General features: G+C 38.4%; 2 long non-coding RNA genes across 2 annotated transcripts in view; one reads left to right on the top strand and one right to left on the bottom strand.

The window, feature by feature from the left end:
- LOC128889511 (uncharacterized) overlaps positions 1 to 21876 on the top strand; it is a 91936-nt gene that overhangs the window by 8885 nt on the left and 61175 nt on the right. The window contains exon 2 of the long non-coding RNA XR_008460461.1: positions 9669 to 9700. This is a non-coding gene — a long non-coding RNA (uncharacterized LOC128889511). The remainder of the gene's footprint in view (positions 1 to 9668; positions 9701 to 21876) is intronic.
- LOC128889510 (uncharacterized) lies at positions 9871 to 14317 on the bottom strand. The gene is made up of 3 exons (XR_008460460.1): positions 13667 to 14317; positions 11167 to 11377; positions 9871 to 11004 (listed from the first exon to the last, which is right to left on the bottom strand). It is a non-coding gene; the product is annotated as an uncharacterized LOC128889510 (long non-coding RNA).

Here is a 21876-nt window from a genome sequence, read left to right as displayed (position 1 = left end):
TCGTAATTTGCATTGCAAGTTTCGTGATAGTAAACAGTTTACGACGAATCCTGTGTAGAATTAATTCCGTGAACCTGAATTCCGCGTAAAATATATTTCGTGAAGCCTGAATTCTGCGAAACACGCCATCGCCTGCATTTAGTCGATCTATGACTAAATTAGGAAGCACTCCTTGCGAATTACTAACTTCATTCCTCAAAGAGTATTTTGAAAATATTGAATTCATAACTAGATCCAATCAAATTCACATTTGTTATGATGTGCCCAGATGCACGAATTGCAACATACATAGATCATGACTCAATTAGGTCAAAAATAAAGCGACATATTTTGCATCGAGGACTCACGAGGACAAGTTAGCAGCACTCGCGCCTGCAGCATGACCATGTATGGCGGTTTAATAATCAAGACTATAAAAACGGTAACACTTTGTAAATCGGCAGACTTAAAATAAAGACACGATTAAACTCACATCATAAACGTTAAGATCCTTCGAATCATCTCCGAACCCCGGTGAATTCCAATTCTTTAAACCCTCCGACATCCACGATATCCTAAAATCGTTTAAAAATCGCCTGACGACACACCAGCGAGAATAATAAGAAATATATTCCTTTTGCATATAATATGACTAGCGCGACAAGGAGAGAAGGTAGAGAATTCAAGTTTAATTAAAAAACTTTCGAGTAAAACAGAAATATGCATGTCGTGATTCTTCATTCCAGTCATTGTTCACGTACTTGAGAGAAGTACTCGGACTACAACGCTAGCTACTCTTGTGCTTGGGAGGAGTCCTTGAGGGTTAGAATCAGACACAGAAACCAAGATAGATCGAACTTCTAAAAATCCAACCAGTCTCGTACTACTTTCTTTCCCCTCATCTATCGCGCTGCTCGTTCTATCATCAACCAGGATATTTTCGCTGCGTATTCGAGGAGGATCCTCGAGGAGGGTGGCGGAAAGATAGACGAGGACGGGACATTAATAAGCGTAATATATTAGGGAGTCCTTTGTGAGGAGCGGGCGTCTTTCAGCCGCGCGTCAAGCCGAATCCTGGCGGGCCGAGGACCGCGATGAAAAGAGAAACAGACGGAGAATTTCTCTGTCCAGAGGAAGACGAAGCTAGAGGCGTAGCTCGTGGTAGAAAGAGATGGAGAAGGGCGATCCGCGGCGTCCAGGTTATATATGCGCGCGAAGATCCCAACGGGATTCAAAACCATCCGGCAACCGGTCTCGAGACAAATGTGTTCCGCGGTACGAGACAAAACGCGTGACGACTCGTCGTCATTCGTTAAGCCGTTTTCAGGTTGGAAACGGCGACAGGAAAGGGGAGGCTGGCTGTGTTCGAAACCAATGAAATCCCCGGTGAAAGACACCTCCTTCTGCATTCCTTCTTCGGGGCCGCGTCATTACTCAAGAGGAATACGTGTCGCGAAGGACATTCCTCGTGGGCCTTTCAGAAAGATGTCGAAGGGGATTCAGCCGGAGACGCGCGCCGCGTGGGTAGAATATATTTCGTGGACGAGTCGCCGAACGGACGACTGTCGCTTGCCACTCGCAACTTGCGAGTCGATGCGAGTTCGGTGAAACGGTTTTTGTACAAAATGTCCGATGTTAAGAAGAGACTTCTCCATTTTTACCAGTGTCGAGGAAATTTTCAATGATCTTTCTTTACAGCCACAGTAACTGACGTAGTCTTTGGAAATTTCTTGTATGAACAAGATTTTGTTGAGTTTACAACTGCCCTGCTTAATTTCTTTCAAAGTTACGTACTTACAATATTCTGTGTTACATCGAGTGGAATGGGTACAGAATGTTAATACGGTTATGTCTGTTTCATTCATTATCAATATTGTTATTCCATGAAGTAGGGGAAATATATTAAAAAAGATCGCATGAAGATGATTTCGATTTCTTCATACAATTTATACTTTTAGTAAAAAGAAAACAGTATTTTTGCAAATATAAAAAATATCCTAAAATGTATTGTACACATATGAAAAATTTTTAATTAATTTTAACGAAAACTGACAACAAACTAGACTTCTAATAACGAACTCTCTCTTCGTTCTCCGATTCATATAGGTCGCACATTTCATAAACTATCGTCGAAGAAAGTATGCAAAAGAATTATCACCAGTTTATTTGTAGAACAACAAACGGCGTCTAATAATTGATTATTAGTACGAGTACCACTAGTGGGGGTTCTTTTTCTAACGGACCCTCTATTGGGCCGACTAGGAAAGAGTATGAGAAAACCATAGCTCTCCATTTTTACATTTCCACGAGGCTTCTTAGAGTTCTCGTTTAAACTCTAGTCTTGAGCAGTTGTAAGGAATTTTGGATCCAGAGAATATTCCGACCAGCTCGATTCGAGTTCAATTAGCTAATATCCTCACTTTTTTCCTGCTAGCCAATCGCTCTTGGCTCCTATATTTGTTTTATTTCTGGTAAAGTCTATCGCCCATCGACGACACCTTTTATAGGCTCTTAATGCAAAAGAACAAGAAGCCTCTTTGGGAACAGCGTTGATGATTCCGTAACCGTTCGATTCCTTACCGGGAGAACTGATCCGGGTCGTGGCAATAATCTCCAGGCGATTTGGAGCGTGTCCGCGTGTGTCAATGTCCCGACGAAATGAGATCTCTCCTCGAACGGGATCAGTGACTGGTATCGATGACTCTTCAGCGTACAGATCCTGGCCGTTTCTGTGACAGAGTAGCGAGCATCAAACGAGAACAACGAGGGTGCAAAGGGTGCGGAGGCTGCGGGTGGTAGGTGGTGGGTGGTCGGAGCGTAGGGGCGGCAGAGGAGAGAGCCAGAGGCTGACGGCAGGGCCATCCTCGAATAACGCGAAGCGTAACACGTGGGCGCAGAGTGCCCGGAGAGAAGATAAACGGATTACGGCCGCTTTGTGTCAACGTGATCCGCTTCCCGTGCACCCGAATCCCAGTACCGTGCTCGCCGTCCGCTCGTCCTCAATGGGATATTACGCGCTCCAGTGCTGGTAACACTGTTCGGTCTGCAGGATGTCGCTTCGACTGATAACCAATTTTCATTACTGTTAATTTAGGGGCCTGCAACTTGCCGCCGCGAACGTGCCCTCTTCTTCTCTCATTCATCTTGCCGTTGGGAGAATTCTTCAGGGCCGCGTCAACTGTCCATTCGACCGAAATGCTGGGTCAACTTGGACCACGCATTCGGGAACCGTGTCGGTATCCGCGATTCTACTTTGTTGGCAGGAATTTCGAAGGGAAATCGACTCTGTAACGCGTGGCGCCTGATGACATCGAGCTCGTGGGATTCAGCGTCGTATGATTCACGAGTTCCTTGCTTCATTTTGCGATATTAACTTAGCGAATTAATTGTATTCGAAGCGGGATTTAACACGCTGACTGCAAATGATGAGTGAGTTTCATTGTAAACGGGTTGTTGCCAGACGCATATTGTTGTTTGTGTGTAACTATATCGAGAAGGAAGTGTTGTTAAATAGTAGTTTGGCACGTGTATTCGCGAATGAGTTAAAGGGAATAAAATTCAGAAGAGGCACACAAGTTACGGAATAATTGATACAGATACTTATTATTAATTGATGAGTTCAGCCACAGAGTAATGTACCACACTTAGCACTCTTGCTTACTCGGCAACACAAAACTAACTGTCGTCCGTTCGAATGTCGTGTTCTCTTGCACACGCGCTGTATGGTTGGGGTATAAACAGTAAGACGCTGAATACAAATTGTAGCTTAAAGAAAGTATCTAAATAAGACTAAACATCGTTACATACTTCGAATATATGAACTCGATAAAGTGGGAAAGAAAGAGAGGGTTAGTTTCCTCGACATCGATGTAGGGGGAACATTCAATTCAAGTGTCTTATTCAAATTATTATTTCTGAAACCTGTGAGCACCACGTTGATGTTTATGTTTGTCTAGCAAACAGATTAAGTAATTCAATTTTTGTACATCAAGGTTTTCTTTCTTCAAAATTCTGCCGTAAATCTAGAAAGATAAAAAAATCGTCTTTACAATGGAGCTTTTTTTTTTTAATATGTTGCCAAGTACTCTTTGCGTGGTAGTTGGAGAATATGTTCCAAAAAACCAATAGTTACAGACGGTTGGAGAACCACTGATCCAGAGAATATTCCGACCAGGTCGATTCGAGTTCAATTAACCAATATCCTCGCTTTTTTTCTGCTGGCCAATTAGAGTCGATCCAGATAAAACTAGCCAATTGACGATAGAATTCCCAGGCCCATCCGCAATTCTTGAAGAATTTCAGTAATCCTCTACTCGGCTATAGTTGTGCGGGAGTACCGCCTCTCTACCGTGAATGGACGTAACCATTGCAACCCATGCTTTCCATAGAATGCAGGTACAACTTCCGCTCGAACAACTGAATCCTCGTTCTGTCACGCGACAAGGTGACCCAGTCAGGCCGTTCGACGACAGGGACGAGGCCATTGTACTGGCCGGGATCGGCAGTAATCGGCGTCTAACAGTCCTCTCATGCTGGCTAGAGATCAGATCGAGCAGAGACACGCCGAGGGAGGCGCTGGTGGAAGGAGGGATCCAGAGGGAGTCCCCTCGTGGGGATCCATCGCAGACGCATTCCCTTCTCGGAGGATATCTCCTCATTGTGCTCGCTCTTAATCAACAGCTCCCTGCCGTCCTCCGTGGCCGTTCGATGCTTATTGATATAACCCACCCCCGGACTCAACCGTCCCTCGCAGCCACGTACGAGCACCGCTGCACGCGTATCTACTGAATGTCCTGGAAGTATCGTGAAACGATGATTCTTTCATTGGTTGTCGTGGACCCTTGAACGACGATGCTCTTATCGGATAAATCGTGATTTTGAACTTTTTTCACTGTGTCCAGGTATTTATTCTCATTAGACAATAATGGTCTATAAAATGCGGACCACCTTTAGCGGAAAACGAGGGACACGAAAAAATTAGAAGTTTGCGGAAACGTGTACTTTGGTATTATACTACTAGAGACAACACATATCTACCATGGATCCAATTATATTTTTGTAATTAGAGGGAGGTGGAGCATATTGATTTATCAATCATATTAATTCTCTGTTACGATAATTGTCCCCAAAAATTGTAGTAAAACTACTGTTAATAGTTTGAATGATTTTACGAATAAGTTTAAAATACATGGATAAAATTGACTGGCATGGTAGTCTTAATGTTAAAGGTCGTGTCACCTACATTTGGGTGATAAGACTTTTTAATATGAATGAGAGACGTTTATCCTTAAGGTGAGATATTAGAGAAAATAAATTGGGATTGCATTTTTGACCTTTCACGTGGTTAAAGAAGTTCTACGACATATCTTAAGGTACATCCTCATTTCTGTAATAAGTCCTGTTACAACAAGTGCAGATTACAATCTATTTAAAATTGATATACAATTAAAAAATCGTATTTTGGCTCTTAGACACTTTCCCATAATAAACTAGTAGGTTTTGCAATAATAACAGACGACAGTTGTGTAAATAAGCATTCGTAATATTCAATCATATAAAAATAATATGTCCTATCATGCTATCCGTCATTATAGAACTCTTTGCGTTTAGTTATCATTATCCAAAGTCGACGTAAGAATTTCCAAATTTCCTTCTACAGGGTGGCGTATAATACGACGTTACCACCCACCACAGAAGCACATTCAATTCGAAATCCGATTTCACGGTTCGAATCTCGTGTTTCACAATGCGTCGCGATGCCAGAGACACCGACAAAATTTAATATTCGATAAGCAATATTTGTTTCGTTATTAATACGTGTCGAATATAATGGGCATACGGCCGCGAGCGCGCGGTCGCGGTCCACACGAGCGTACGTTGAATGGGCGTGTTTCATGCGGCCACCATGAGGTATTTGCATGACAACGGGGAGTTGCGCGTATGTATGCATCCCTGTCCTCCGTACTCGCTAATTAGCCGGTACCACATACCGGTGCGGATTAACGAGAATATTGCATTTTTAATAGAGCGCTTGCCCTCGTACCCCGTCCCCTCCCGCGGCGTTCGCAGGGTGGGAGGATTGGGTGCCAGCGATCGAGGGGGTGGCGACAGGCAGTGATTTCAACGACGACCCTGCGCGACGGAACGTTGCCTGTTAACCCTTTGACTGGGGGACGATTTTTGGTGGAAATCATAAGGTGCGCCCTCGGGGGCTGCAACATGCGCATACGCAGCTACAGTACAGCCTTACCAACCCTGAGGTATCCTAGCGTACAACAGACGTGTACAAAAAGCAACACTAACGAAAATGTAATGTACAGAGTCACGATAACGCAAACTAAGGTGTTCTGTAAGGCAAAGTAATGTCAAGAAGAATAGAAATAATGATTGAAATATTTCGTACAGATACATAGTAAGATCCACTAATGACTACCAATCCATCGAAAAGCCGATCATCGTTAGTACTTTGATGGCTTCCGAAGGATTTATTAAAGACGCCGTAAATCGTCCCGTGGGGTGTTCTCGAGCACAACGAGGTTCGATCGGACGGCTTCTGTGTGACGGTGATATTTGAGCAATTCGCATTATTAATTTGGATTAAAAATTTTGGAGTACAAATTCATTAGCAATTCATTGAACCACCAGGCAAGAACTGTTATACACTACCGGCCATGAATTTCAACACGCCATTACATTAGGAACCTTTCCAAAGAAAGACGAACATAATTAATGATGGTCATACATATGTATATAAGACACACTATTATTGTAAAGGATGACTGTTCTCATTCAAATTATATCAGCATATACATAGTTGTCGTGAAATATTCGATATTCATAACTTCCCAGGCAACGATATTTACTACAAAACAGTATACGATCTCCACAAAAGGAGAAGAATAAATTATGACTAAAAATCATCTGTGGGATATACTGTGAAAGAAATGGAAGACAGTCAAAGCTGACACTTTGGAATAATTGGTAGCTAAAATGCCTCGAGTATTTGCCACTGTGTACGTTGATAAGGGCATGTATATTAATGAAAGCAAAATTTAGGTAAATCATGTATCCAATTGTTTTAAAAGTCTGTCAATGAATTCAAATATAATTACTACCCTTCAATAAATATGAATCCATCACAAAATAGCTTTTTGCTTATGTACCACCTCGAAAAAAATCATGAACATGGTGGTATATTGGAATTAATTGGGTAGTATAATTGCAACAGCAATTTTTATCAAACAGAGCAGCACAATTACTTTTTGCCCTGACGCATTTTATCGATGAAGTTATTAGAAGATTAATCCTTAGACTTTATGGAGCTATACTTAGATTTTAGTTTGTTAATAGATTAAAACATTTTAATAACTTCATGTTGTGTCTTATAATATTTTAAAGATTTTTCAGAAGTATGTTTGCAAATATAATTAAATTTATAATTTATAATATGTGAAAGCCTTAAAAGAATGTCTAATATCATTGTGACTGTGTCCTCAAGGAAGATATGAATTCTTAGACAAAAAAAGACTACTTGGAATAAAATTTCTTTCCGACCCTCGATTTAAGACTATTAATCCGATTTTTCAACTTGGAACAAGGAATTCTATCAGTTATAGACATACAAATGTATACAAAAATCATGTAATGTGGTACAAGAAAGATAAAAAAAAGAAGGTGATATTTTTGCTACAAGAAGAAGTATTACTGTTCGGTTAGTTAGATATTAATAAGCTTTCGAATAATTGGAGACTGTTCACCAAACGATTAGCAACGTCACCTATAAGGCGGACCTTGATGAATTTAACGACATTCTGAATTATATGCAATAATAATACTTTTTCTTCCAAAAATAAGTCGTATTACGTAAGCAGAGATTTCATTTAACGTACAATACGCTTGCAAAAGATGAGATGCACGGGCCCCTAAGTGGCTCTGTATGGATCATTGCAGTACTCCATTCGTAATCGAGCCAACGGATGGGAATTGAGGAGTACTGACGTTGGTCATCACCTACTGTATGAGATTAGTTAGGTATGAACATAACCACAAGGTAGACAGTGACGACAAGCCAATAGCTTGGAGTTTGGTAATCAGCAGTTCATGATCAAACATGTCGAAAGCTTTAGAGAAGTCAAGCAACGTGACAAACGTAAGACGTCCCGTGTCAATAGCTTGACTATCGCACCGAGACTGTACAGGAGAATGTTAATGGTATTATATCAACGTCGAAAATAATCATATCGGTAAATGCGATTCTCTCAAATTTTGGGAACAAATCTACGATTTTCTTTTTAAATACTGTGTATGTACGCCAGAGTATGTGATCAAGGTTAGGTTAATAACAGCATACAGTTGTGTACCTCGCAATTTGTACCTGATGGTATATATGTTCTTTTTAACTTACATACATTAACATTAGAACTTATATTAATGATAATACTGTATTACGTTAGAGTTATAATAGTATATTCTTTGGTTGTTAGCATTGAGACGTCCATTTCAATTTTTATTTTCGAAACAAAGCATCCTATGAATAAACTGTAAATATAAAAGTGTTTCGACTCATCATCCCCTACAAGCTGATATTTTTTAAAAATTGATTTACCGAATATAAACATTCCTTTGAGCCTATTCCTCGAAGGCGTATATATACGCCCTCCGCAAAGGCTTAAAATTATCCATAGAAGCAGAATCTCTTCAATGTAAAGGGTTAATATCCCACGAGCAGTCAACAACATAAGATGTTGTAGATCAACGATCCCAGAGAAGTTCCAAAGGAAGGCTATGGAGGTAAACAAGGAAGCTATTCGCGTTCAAGGAACTGTCAGTGCGGATTTTCCCCCTGTCGTTAGGGCATAATTGCAGAGTCGAGTCCAACCGTGGATTCACGTGGGCTCGAAATGTTTTCGTCGCAGAGAGCAAGCTCGCGACCGAAAGGGCTGGCCGACGGCCGAATATATTTTCCTCCGGCGGAGGGATCGATTTAGATGCTCAAAGAAAATCCCGCGTGCATCCCTGGGGTCCAGGTCGGTTGTCGGTTCTCTGCTTGCCCGTCCGCTCGACTAGCTCCGCTGATTGCTGCTGCATCTTTGATGACCTCGTCCAGACAGTGAAGAGGGTGAGGATCGGGGCCACCCCTGCACGGAATGCTGTGCAAAGAGTGAAACGTTGAGATTGATATTTTAACAGACGGATTACGTAAGAAGGGACCCCCGTACGATGGAGGGGCTCGAGTGGTTTGCCTCTGCGAATAGGGTGCACCGAGGAAAGTGGATCTCGGCTGGCCACCCGTTAATGAATGTTTCAGGGGACCCTGACACGATATTTAACGTATACCCTTCCGCGAGAGGACACCGTAACCTTGCAATTCCTTGTTGCTATTACCGTCTACGATTTCTTAATACTTCAACCTTTTCAACTTTTAGGTCGAACCACGCACGACATTTTTATCACTCATAACTGATGCTAAATTTTCCTATCTGGATAGAATGTGCCGGCAACGCTGTGGACATCACTCATAAATTAATAAATTGCTGTAATTTGCTCATTATTCCTCCTGCTGCCCCTCCTTCTACACCTGTCGATATCTACCGTGATAACATGTTTGTTAGAATAAAGGATTTTCTAGTTAAGAGCTTTTAACGTATCTTTCTAATCTTTCTAATCTGCGGATTTTTGTTTGTTCTCAGGTAACGAGAATTGGATCCACCTGTATAGAACGGTGAGTACAACAATTTCGGTTTATTTTTCAACTTAACACTTAGTCTCACAGTTATCACTTTGCACTCGGCGACAGTTTCATTAGAAAGAGCTAACAGTTGGACGACTAAATTACCTTAGCATTTTTAGTCACGAATTATTGCAAAAGAAGATCGTCAATTTTCGTTTGAAAACAACAAATTTAATATCACTTTGTATTAATAAAATAATAACCTAGATTACAGATCTGTATTAAATCTTGGCGCCCAAGACAAAACGCTTTAAATTTGTCTGGCCGTGAATGGGTTAATCTCCTGCGCTGACAAATGTTTCGATATACGCGTGACCAGCGAACCAAGAATTCTTTTTGTAGATATTTTCAGGGAACAATAATTCTGCTTATTAACAGATGATATACAGATGTACATACACAGGATGTCCCTAAAGTTTGGACACAGGAAATAAGGAAAATTTTCCAAGTGTGACATTTATTAGCTGATATAATATTTCCTGTGTCCAGACTCTAGAAACATCCTAGACAATTATATTGTTTATTAACATATTAGTCTACGATAACGTGTGAATATGAAAAGCACGAGTCAGAGGTGTCGCATGGAAATGCGCAAAGAACTTTATGACCTAACCACATATGAGGTTAATCGTTTTTGTAAAATTATATACATATACAGGAACTTTAAACATTATGAGTTGTGAAATGCAACAAAATATTGCTTACATTCTCAGACAGTTTGCTTTGCTTTTATTTAGTATATACTCAATTCTTTCGGTATTTTTTATTTAGTTTTCGTGAGTGGAATATTCCTTAGAAAATGTGTCAACAGACATTTCTTTACACGTTTGATAGAGAATACAAAAAGCTTGTAAAATTTGTTCTGTCACATCTTGCGAAGAGTCTCGAGTGTCAACGCGTACATTTTCAATTCTGGAACAAAAAAGCTTTCGACTTGCGTAGCACGTGCAGTCCACGGAGTTAAGCAAGCGTCGAGGCCATGGAAAACCTGCGTGGAAGTCACATGTTAATTCCACCGAAAGTGTCGTCACCAACGTCTCGTCATATCCATGGAAAATGAACCATAGGTCCATCAGACACCTGCACGCGATCGAAGGTGTAGGTCTTCCGGCGGCGAAATCAAAGCAAGCACCGTCTCGCAGCGGCAGCCTTGTTCATCCGTGATCCTCATCGGTTTCTAGCTCTATATATAGAGAGGGAAGGAATAGCGTACGCGTTAAGACCGGCACAGCCGACGAGGCATTATTAATCGATTCGTTGCCGAGTGCTTGGAACTCTGACCTTGACAGACGTGCCTGAAAACCGGCGAGATGTAAATCGCGTACGTAGGTGACCATTATCCAACTAGACTGCGCCATCAATCATCGAGTATTTAAATTACGCGCGGTGCCCATATCGAACGCGTCAAAAAGTCGATCGAGCTCGAAAACGCCGATTTAATCGTTTGGCATTCTTACCTGCCCATCTGTAGCTTTCGAATACGGGACTCTGGTTGGTCAGCTCCGTTGCTCTTAAAACTTCCTGGTGTATAAAAGACAAATTACTCTTGCAATTCCAAAAAAAGTAATTCCGTAGTCGGCTTGCTTCCGTTTGGAGTTCAGAATTTCCTGATAGATACAGGTGAAGGAGGATCATCTCAGTATTTAAAATGGGATTTAACTATTGCACCTGAAAAATAGAGGTGATCACTTTCTCCAATGTTAAACGAGATTTCCAAGATGATGGTACCACTAAGTGCCAGTAACCGTTAGATTAAAAATAATGTGAGATTATATTGTATTTAACATGTTTTTATTTGAAAAAAGTCGTTTATCGTTGATATTTGAACGTCCTTCGAACTCATGTTTGATTACTGAAGTTATTATTAGATTTATAAACTGTGGTTGTACCGCGAATCAACATAGAAATCATGAGAATCGATGACATTTGTAGTAATATTTATAGAGAAATTGAACTAACGTTAGAGAAGACTAATTCTTCAATAATTAAAACGTATTAAAATTGACATTCAACATTTTTTTCAAAGAAAAGGGCGTCGTTTAATGTAGAAACAGAAAAAAGTCATACAAGAAGATGACCACCCTGTAGATGACCGTACACACGTCAAGACGCAGTCAATATTATTTTCTTTTTCTAGTGCTCGTCAATCTATTTTGTGACAGGTATAATGAGATTGCGAAAATAAAATATATCTTGCAGATTAGTTTCAAGATTGATTTATCATCAGTTTAAAAAATCGTCTGTATACCGATCTTAACAAGTTTAGTAGAGCCCCCATTAACCGAACTATGTAAACATTTTTTTTCTAATTAATGAATAAATTAATGAATATATAAAATAAAAACATAAATTTTTCAACGGCTGGTAAAGTAAACAAAACTAATGACGAGGATGTGCCGAAGCATTCGTGGCATTTGTGAAGGAGCTACAGTGATGTGAAGTACAAAAAGAATGTAACTCTATCCACAGTCACTCAAGTTGAAGAAGTTATGTGATTTAGCAGTAAAGGAATACGAGATTCTTAAATACTGACACAAATTGTACATTTTTTCTATTTGAATAAATTTAAATTTCGTATTAAAAAATGTGATTGTTGTATTATCTGAAAATTCCCTTATCCGATCACTTTTCTCTCGCAATTAGTGCGAATACGGGAGGCTCTATTGGAATTCATGCAATGATAACTAACGGTTGATAACGTACTTGTAGTATAAATTGCCAGAAACTGGTTTGTATCGAAAACAATACGATGGGCACGAGGGGGTTAACCGAACTCGTCTCGCGCAAGGAAAGATGCGAGACGGAAACGTGGCCAAGCACGAGCAGACTAAGCGTGTTATTAATAACCGATAATTTGTTACGTCTCTAGACATCCATCGTCCTCGATTCTCCTCTGAGCCTCGATATTCCTCTAGTTATGTATCAAACGTACCTCTAACGATCAATCCGACTTGTAGACGCGGACTCGTCTGTACATATGTATTGATCATGCGGGGACTTGGAACGAACCGATGCCACTGATCTGTTTTTGCTTGCGATGACGTACAGTAAGTAGCGAAGCGGCGCCAATCGCAAACATTTAGTAAAAGAGTATTATGTATTATTTAAATAAATCGTCGCAAAAGCGTATCAACGTTGATAATTGTTTTGTTATAGTCTCACGAAATGTACACTAGGTTACAACATTTAGAGTATGTTCTACCTTGGCTCGAAAAATTGAAATTCATGGGATCAGTTTTACACCATAGTTTACCGTATTCATATTATGAGGTTCTATTACACTAATTAAGTTGTGAGATATTCGACTTTGCTCTGGACAAAATTAACCATGTACTTGAAGGATTCGTTGAATACTGTAGTGATTGAGTTAATAGATTCTCTACGGGATCAATGTAAGAAATTGGAGCTCCTTTTCTGAATCATCATTGTTTATATTTTTTCGTAAATTAAAAAATGTTTTTCATTGTAATTTTATGCATGATGATCAAAGAATCTTTAGCCACTGAAAATTTTATTATATCGTTAATATTAAAAAAATTATACCGCACAACTTGAGCAGAAAAGAATAATCATAACCAAACTTAGAACGGGCCACTCTAAAATAAGATACGATACAGAAAGACGAAAATATAAACTGAACCCAAACTTGGCCTCCACATCTAAAAATCACGTATAAAATATTATGAATAGATTATTTGATAGACATGTACCACAAAATGTGGAATATGCTCGTCGCTAATGACCTTGCAGTCGATGGCACGTATAGCCTCTATTAAAAAAAAAAAAAAATTGTATAAGCAAACCCAATTTCGCAACTTTTCTCTATAATTTTTCGATTATTGCAGCACAAACAAAATTATTAATGCGGAAACTTTTTGGAATCATCGCTAGCAAAATATTTCAAAAAACAAAACCACAGACTTTCCTTATAGTTACATATTCGTGATTTTGACTCACTGCGTGCGAATTCGAAGTAAACTGGTCCGATAGCGTGGTTGTTCGGTTATTTGCGAGCGGACGGTCGTTTCGACGAAACGATTTCGAATGCCGTCGCGGACGAAGGCGTCGGTATTTGGGACGCTGCAGCGTCGGAGGGAAAATATCTCTCGCATCGATCGTCAGCGGACACGGTTGTGACACGTTCAACGTGTTTCACGGTGACAACGCGATGGCGTAAAATCTCTCGAGAGTCGCCTTAAATATTGTAGGATCTCATTAAAAACGGCCGCTTCGACGCGTCGTGGAATAATGACGCCATTCCCCGCGGTGAATTCGTGCCAGCGACGGCGTGCACCACCTTTCGTCAATAAGCTGCCCCTCAAAGAGCCGTATTAAACAATATTATTATTAAACATCGTGTCGAGCCTGGAGAGAAATTATTTACGACGATTCCGTGCGCGATTATCCGCTCTGCTTTCGCTCGGATATGCGGACGGGTAATTAGGGGAATCTGTCAAAGTCATCGGGCTAGATTCTGCGCGCGATCTCGAATGACTGATTTGATCCAGAATTCCGTCAAACGCTTCGAACGGCGGGGAATGGTGGATGAGAATTCGGAAGGAAGCAACCTTACTCCGGGAGAAAGGGAAGTTCTTTTTCTTCGATCATTTCTTTCTGAACGCACGAATTAAGTTGTCGATATGTTTCCATGGATGAAGACACTATGACAGATGGTATTTAATTATTAATACGGTCGAAACACTCTGCAACATCTTGGTTAGCACATGTCGCAACACATGGGTCACACGCAGGTCATCTTTATTATTTGCATACATCAGATTGAAATAGAAATTTTTTATAGATTTATTATTATTTAAATAGAAATTGCATATCCATTTATACTTTCTATATTTAGTATTAAGTATAGATTCATTATCAAAATACGGTTTATTGGTAATTATGTAATAATAATTGCTTATAGATTGTGTTCGTCAGATTACTTTAATCGATAGATGTATGTACGATATATTGAAACAATGACGTTTAATTATTATTAATAAAGGAACGTTAGATTTGGTACATCCAGTATTATCATTATGATTTTTATTATGTTCATTTAATATCTGCTCCAATTTCGATGAATTTAATAATAATATTAAATCGATAATAGCATCAGTCATAGATATAAAGTTATATATATAAGTTATATATATATACCAATTATTACTTTGTTTCCTGGTATTTATGCTTTCGTTAAATGTATTTGAAGCTATTCACCACGATAAAACAAATTTTGTTATTAATATTCTACGAAAAATGCTTCGATATTTTGTTACACTATGTTATACACCTATAGAAATCGCTAGAGGTTGTTTACTGCTTTTCTTCGTACCATAATTATTCATATCTTTCGATGAGCTGTAAATAACTATTCGGCTTCTCTCCACAGACTTGACAATTTTCGAAACTGATATATTTTGTTTCCTCAATGTCAAAATTACTTGAATTTCCTCTTTGTTTAATTTCGTTCGGCGTCCCATTTTTGAAATATGAATACATGAAATAGTACTAAGATGGATTGTCTATTGAAACACTATGTCTATCCAACTTTAAACACAAAAAGAGACTAAGAAATCAGAATGGAAACTTAAGTGTGATATCATATAGCCATCGTCTATTTCGCGATTTTTGTCGATAAATACGAGAAAGGACAAGAAAGCTTTAGTCTGTAGTTATATAGTACATCACTACGAGTTGATGTTCATGTATCATTCATCGTATTTATAGGATTCTGATTTTTTCCTTGAGAACATAATAGTAGCACACATGTGCTATCTTTTTGTCCAGGAGAGTAAAATAAGACGTGCAATATACGCAGTGCACAGAATGTCTTTATTCTCACGCAAATCTTTAAATCTAAACGAAAACGTTAGCTTTAGTTTGTAGTTGCATAGTAGATTAGAGCTAATGTTCATACAGTCAGTCTTGTAAGTATTTGTATCCTGTATGTCTATTGAAGAAATATGTCTAAATTAAGTGATAGGTTTGATGTTTTTAAATAAATGTTTCATTGTAAATATATACATATGTAAAGTTCATTCATGTACACATTTATAGTGTGAAATTTGTTTTCACACATGTTATTTAATTTAGACAAATTTCTTCAATAGACATAAAGGCTACGAATACTTATGGGACTCCCTGTATATCATTATCTTTTTGTTCAGGAGTGTAAAATTGGACATGCCACATATAGAGGGCACGTAATTTATTTACCCTTACGTAAATCTCTAAATTTTAACAGAAGCATTAACTCTAGTTTGTTATTATTAGGTGTAGTCTCAAATTTTGCTTACTGTTGTTCTTTTAACAGATTACAGTAAGTGTATGTACTTGACAATTCTTAGGCGTAGAAATTAATCCTTTGCCTTCATATTTAATTATCTATAACTCTGATTTAAACAGAAATATTTACCTGCCATTTTGTTACATAAATGTACCAACCATCGTAGTAATGAATCACACAGATTGCTTCGACATTTGGTTTTACAATTGCATCTTCTCTCTTTCTCCTTCTTTCTTTTTTGAATAAATGTTAAATTTATCACAGGAAGGCACGTAATTAATCCCCACACCCGATACGTAGTATTTAAACTACGAGCTGATGTTGATGTATTATTCGTCGCATTTAGAGAATTCTCGATCTATCCTTCAACCTAATGATAGCGCACGTGCGCTATCTTTTTCTCCAGAAGCGTATCCTTGAATCGATCGTTGGCGTTATTTGCTCGAGGAATTGGACCGAAAGTTTAGATGGGAAGCAAACATAGCTCGCGATTAGAAACGGAAGGTGTTCGAGTCGATCGGTGAACGTCTAGGGGCAACGAAAACCGCGATTAAGAAAAAAATTGAAACGGCTTGGTTGGGGAGAGCCTGCTTGGGGATCCAAGGACGTAATATTTCGCGAAGGTGGATTTACGTCGCGTAGGGGCTCCGGTGTGGGCGAAATCTAGACGCGCCGGCAATCAGAAACACATTATCGGACGAGCGGCTGGGTAATACGTCCCGCTGCGTTCAGAAATATGCTCTGCTCCTCTTTGCCCGAGCCCGCTCGCCGAACGAAAAAAATTAAAACGGAAATAAAACGGGACAGAGCGATCTTTGCCATCAGCGGGGGAGGGAGGAACGCAGGAATGTTGCATTAATACTCGTAACGCTCGTTTTTGGTTCGTAATCACGATTCGCTGTCGGTCATGTGACAATTCGACGAAAATCCATCTGTTATTTGGGTCACTTCCAGGTCAGCAACCGATCGGGTACATGTAATTAAAAAAGAGTAAACATCAATTGTTCTATCTTGTACACCTGAAACTCCAATATTTATGTATTTATGAAATTTTTGGAGATTTCCTTTTTTATTCTAATAAAGTGTTTTTTATTTTGTATTGTTCTTTTTTACAATTAATTTCAGTTGCGAGTTAAATACATTTTTTGGAAGCAGAAGGTATTAGTATTTTAATATAAATTACTTGTTCATTCATCGTATATTTCTCGTTTGTGTTTGCGAATACACATGAAAATTATGTTACACGAACGAAGTGATACGTGCGATAGTAGAGTCGAATAATTTATTTGGATTTGAGCTTCGTTATTTATGTTGTATATACATAGATATCCGCGAAGGTACCTCGTGGCTCTGCGTGAACCTAATGGTTGTCAGTGATGTTTACGAGGAATATGAAAGAACACAAGCTGATATTCGTCAAGAATGACATAGCATTGTATTACGAAAGAAGAGATATTTCAGGATGAGATTGATCTTTAGGTGGATAGGATGAAATGGGATGAATTATGGAACATTATTTCTTAATATACGATATTTCATGAGGAAACTTCTCAAATTTTTCACGTATTACGCTTTTATTCATTTATCTTTTTCGACTAACTGATAATAATTCACTATCAATAGCAAAGTATTCTCATCTACATATTTGTTTATTCACGTTATGTTCTTGATATACAATTTAGTTGCTTACTTGCGTACTTCTAGGTATTGACAATAGATGTTTGCATATAGAAGATGATCTAAATTAAAGGTTCAAACATTTCTATAAATTAAACTATGCTTTCTCAAATTATATCTATTACGAGAGCTGATTTGATTGTAACAGAGAACGTGCATGCATACTTCTTGAAGATACACTTCTTAAGACAGATACACTTAGACGAATAAATCAGAAAAACATCGAATGATACATTCTTTTATTGAGGAAAACATAAACGGTACGTCAGCTCTTCACAGTAGTGGTTATCTTAACAGTAAAATCATACTTGGTTAATTTTGTGTTGGATGGTTTCTCTCTATATAATATAACATAATCACGAAATAATATTTAACAAAAAAAAACGTAAAATAAGTTACTTTTTAAGAGTAACTGCATAAAAAAACAAGTGAATTCAAGTCATATTCCTTTGAATATTTATACATATCTGCGACGAATCATGTTTAAACATGCATATTCCTGTTTAACGCAAATATACCTTACTACCATTATTCGTTTCATTGAAATTACTCCCTTGTACAATATGTATGCTAATAATTTTATCGAAAATGAAAAAGCTGATATATTGGCTCCGATATACTAACAATAAGAGAATTTGATACTATAGTCCTCGTCATAGAGAGAGTTATAAAGCGACAAAATAAAAATCGCGAAGTGTTCGAATATTAATGTTAGCGTAGATAGCCGGAACCACCAGTGATTAAAAGTTCATCGACCACGTAGATCGAAGGGGTCTCGCGCGATGAATCGACGAGAATGAATTACGGAACGGCGGTGAAGCGTCTGGTCTTCTTTTTTCTTGTCGCCGTTTCATCAGAAAATGGCGCTGTGAGACACGTATCAAGTGCTATTCTTCGTCAGTTTCAAGATGAATCCGCGATCCGTTCTCGCGACGCGCGACAAATCTACGCTTCCTCAATCCCCGGAACGGCCCCCTTGTCGATCGATCCCTATTCAGAAGGGGGGGGGGGGGACGACCGAAATATCATCGAACGTCGCCAGCCACGGGATGCCTCTCGAAGAATACTATGGGAAAAAGTGCCGCGAACGGTCCCCGTCTCCGTAGAATTCATTTTAATCATCTCCACCTTTTCCCTTCGCCGGGGGACTCACCTTCCGGCCACAGAGGAGAGGTGCCTCTCTGTCTCTCCTCGATCTCCTCTTCTTTCTTTTTTCTTTTTTTAATTTCCCAGCCACCGCGCTCTCTGTCCGCCCAGTAATCACGGGCACTATTACAGCGAAACGTTTTTGATGAATTCGTCAACGAACCAGCTACGTTTCTCTCGCTTTCTCCGCCGTTCTTCCATTTCGAACGCGTCTCCTTTTAACGCGAGCGACGGCCACCGAGAGTCTTACGAGCCCGCGGCCATAAGGAAGCCTCTCCGACGTCCAGAAAAAGGAACAGCGTGAACAAAAAGCGGAAGGAAGCTGGGAGGAACCTGGGAAGAGTCGTCAGCCAGCCACGGAGAAGCGATCGTCCGAATAATATTTCGATGCTTGAGTATAGAATCTAAAGATCGTTGAGATTGCTGCCAATACAAAATCCGAGTTGGGTGACGATGTATTCGTAATCGGAACAGAAGAAATTCAAAGCTAGAAATTTGTTTGATTTGCGGTAATTTAGTTACATTTCTAATTATAGTAACCAGGATTTTTTCGACGAGTTTCATATTTATTTGTAATGTAAAGTAAACTGTGAGAATTTAATAGAAACGAAGTCCAGTTGGTCGACATCAATTCACTAATCTTCTTCAGGGGTGTCAGGTACAGAAAAAGAGGAAGCTTAAGTATTGAAAGTTCAAGGTCCAGACTCATATTCAGGCTTAACTTTATTTGAAAGTTTTTAATTGGTTTCCTTTATTACCTTTTTAATCTGCCATACTAAAATTAACATGCAATGGGTTGCCTTAATTCGCACTTGCTGTACCACAGTTGTGTATCTCATTAGTAGACAAAATTGCCATGAAAATAAAGCCTTAGCATAGTTCAACAAACTGTTGTCAGTGAGTTCAAAAGAGTTTAAAAGTTTCAGGATTAATCTAACTGACCTTTGTTACATTTCGAACGATTGAACTTATGTGATTAACAATTGGTAGAAACTGAAAATTATTTATCTTGTAGGTTGTAGTGCCAGCGGAGCCGATACAAAGTTGTCTATCCTACCATGTCTAAGAAGCTAGAAATTGATAGTATATTCTGTTTAAATAAAAAAAAGATTAAATTCCGAAAACTTCAGGCATATATTTAATTTAATTAATTTAATTATCTGTAAAATAAAACAAACTACAAATTAAAAATTAAAAAATATCAATTCATTCATGAAGTTATAAATACATACATTTACAATACATATATACAATATAATACATTTTAATTTTGGTTTCTATAGACATAACTTTTACTTTGTACTTATTTTTTTGTTTCAGTGGAATTATGAATATGCTACAAAAACAATAGTTATTTATCGTTAGTCATTAAATATAAAGTTTCAAAAATTTTCGTTCAGATGGAGCACAATATCCACTTTTTTGCTACCTAAAGATTTAATGCCCCAGTTATTATAATATAAATGTTGTTTGTGTACAAAAAATGGAGGAATTTACTTTGCCAAATTGAGTATCACTGTTAATGAACAAACGATACTAAAAAGTGAACAAACATGTGCACGGCATAAATTTTCGCTTTCGACAGTTTTTATTTTTTGGTATCCGTTCTTCGAAAACTCCTTAGAAACGAAATATAAATCGAAGGTTAAGCGTATTTAGCCCAAACCAATGGGAAACAATTATTTATCCTATCTCCTTATTTAGATTTACGAATAGACAAATGAATTATTAACCTTCAATCACCTTTACCTCGAAAATTTAAGATCCACGCAGCCAAGAGGACCTCAGAGAGCCATACCGGTGAATCCCTCCAGCCAACAATGCAAAAACTATGCAAAAATTACTTCGTATATTCAAAGGATGAAACTTAAGAGAGAAGGGTCAAGTAAACAACCGATTTTCGCGAATTATTTTTGAAGAGTGCGTAATATATATTTATTTACAACTAATTACTTGTTAATTTATAGCATCAAGACAATCTATATAATTTTTTTTATGTAAAAATATTCATAAACGAATGAACAGCAGCTGTTTGAAGTTGGCTTCTCGAGAATGCGCCGTGCAACGCACAGGTCACTCTAATTATTTGAAATCAGAAATCCACCAATTTTTTGCTAAAATATAGTAACACGCTTTGCATCAACCTAGATTTGAAAACAAACATTTTAAATTAAAAATTTCACGCCACGTTAAAAAAATCTTGTTATAAAAAAAATGATTAAAAACATTGTTTATTTCAATTTTTATAAAAACCTTTAGGTTGATGCAAAGGGGGATAGTTTAAGGACTATTTTGTGCCATTTTCATAGGAATCGGCTGAGAAATCTCTAAGCTACATTGCACGGTACGCGAAATTTTGTGTTTTGAGAAAAACGCGTTTAAAGTTTCCGGATCTAAAAATAGTCCTTCGTGTACCGTTTGGAGCGCACCACTTTAATGACTCTGTAGGTACACTTAGACTTCGAAGTTTTAGCTGAAATGGTCGGAACACATTCTCCAGATGGTAAACTAATTTTCTAAACAAAAAAAAGAGGTCAAAATTTTGAATTTTACTTGACCCTACCCCCTTAATGGCGCCAATGCTTCATACAATAATTTAGGAAAATGACGCATTCTCTCAAAAGTCAAAGATAATTTTGCATGAAAATATAGAACCTACTTGGATTAAAAACTTACAGGTCCTCAATCATAGATTGAACGACAGTGGTTGAAAACCGACTTACTAAAATACAGGAAAGGCAAAACTAATTTATTATTAACGCAAAACTGATCTTATGGCTCAGCAATCAATGTAATCAAACGTTAACACAATCTCGTAGCTCAACGAATAGTGTAATCAAACGCAAAATGTATCCATGCTCGCTCGCTTTCGTTTGCTTACATTTAAAAGTAAAAAACGAAACCAGAATGGTTTTCAATAGAGATCCCAACTTGACGTGTATAGAAATACCCGGGTACACGAGTAATTAATGGATCCGTGTTTTAATCCGTGTATTAAAATTAGCCGTATTCTTAATTTCTTAATACACAGTACACGTGTTCCGTGTACCCGTGTATT

Source organism: Hylaeus anthracinus, unplaced genomic scaffold, assembly GCF_026225885.1.
Source record: "Hylaeus anthracinus isolate JK02 unplaced genomic scaffold, UHH_iyHylAnth1.0_haploid 11997, whole genome shotgun sequence".
Classification (NCBI taxonomy): domain Eukaryota; kingdom Metazoa; phylum Arthropoda; class Insecta; order Hymenoptera; family Colletidae; genus Hylaeus; species Hylaeus anthracinus.
The sequence above is the reverse complement of the archived record's forward strand: the minus strand, read 5'-3'. Positions and strand labels throughout refer to the sequence as shown.